The sequence below is a fragment of the Pseudoliparis swirei genome, unplaced genomic scaffold, assembly GCF_029220125.1.
Source record: "Pseudoliparis swirei isolate HS2019 ecotype Mariana Trench unplaced genomic scaffold, NWPU_hadal_v1 hadal_189, whole genome shotgun sequence".
NCBI lineage: Eukaryota > Metazoa > Chordata > Actinopteri > Perciformes > Liparidae > Pseudoliparis > Pseudoliparis swirei.
Window position 1 is genome coordinate 1 of NW_026613425.1, and position 1,115 is coordinate 1,115.

Genomic DNA, 1,115 nt, shown 5'->3' on the forward strand with positions numbered 1-1,115 from the left:
CTCGCAAATTTTTCCGCGCTGTAAGTGAACGCACCGTAACTGAAAAGACATAAATGTTTATTCTTTTCATCTAAACTATTGTCTTATTCATTTGAGTCATTTAAGGTTTTATACTGTATGCTTTGGAATTCTCTTTGTTAGTTTAAACGTGACATTTTCTTCATATTCATATGTTAATTAATGCTGAGTTTGAAATAATTAATATGTTTACAAAAAAAGAAACTCACGCCATAAGCTCTTTCAAACTCGGGGTGCAAGTTTAGAGTTAGGGTTAAACGAATAAACATTTCAATATAACCTTGAATAAATATGCATATACATGTTAATTCTTTTAATCTAAATTATTGTCTTATTCATTTGAGTCATTTAAGGTTATAAACTGTATACTTTGGAATTCTCTTAGTTTAAACACGACATATTCTCACTTTTTCATGTGTGTACCAAGATTTAAAAAAAAAGAATGCTCATGGAAATTCAGTTTAAAGTCCTGGACACCCATTGTTCGACACGTGAATGTGGACCAATGGGTGTCTTCGTCTTAAAGATGAAAGGATCCCTCGGCCTCCTCGTTCTCGGTGGTCGTCGTGGAGACGTCGTGTGTTTTTTATCTGTGTTTCCCGCTCCCACGCTGAGACCCTCCAAGGCCCCGTTTGTCCTCCTCCGTTGTGTCGCGACCTACTTTCTACTAATGCATCCTCTCTTTCTTCCTCTCTTCCTCTCTTCCTTCAAGCCACCGTGGAGTGCTACAACCCGAGGACGAATGAATGGACGTACGTCGCCAAGATGAACGAGCCGCACTACGGCCACGCCGGCACGGTGTACGGCGGCTACATGTACATATCAGGTGAGCTCACCTGTGAGGAGAGGAGCAGCCGGAGGGTTTTCAGGATTATCTCATCTGAGCGACGTGCTGCGGATTAACGATCCTCCAATCAGATCATTACCTTCTTCAAATGGATTAACGATCCTCCAATCAGATCATTACCTTCTTCAAATGGCTGATTTTAAGATTTTATAACATGCGAGACCATGAAATGTAATCTGAGGGAGGTAGAGAGGGAGGGAGGGAGGGAGCAGGGAGAGAGAAAGAGGGAGCAGGGGGAGAGAGAGAGAGA

At 41.7% G+C, this 1,115-nt stretch overlaps 1 pseudogene; it reads left to right on the forward strand.

Annotated features, from left to right (window-relative positions):
* Positions 1-730: 730 nt before the first annotated feature.
* The window catches only part of LOC130191622 (cadherin-6-like), a 1,733-nt pseudogene continuing 1,348 nt past the window's right edge, over positions 731-1,115 (forward strand).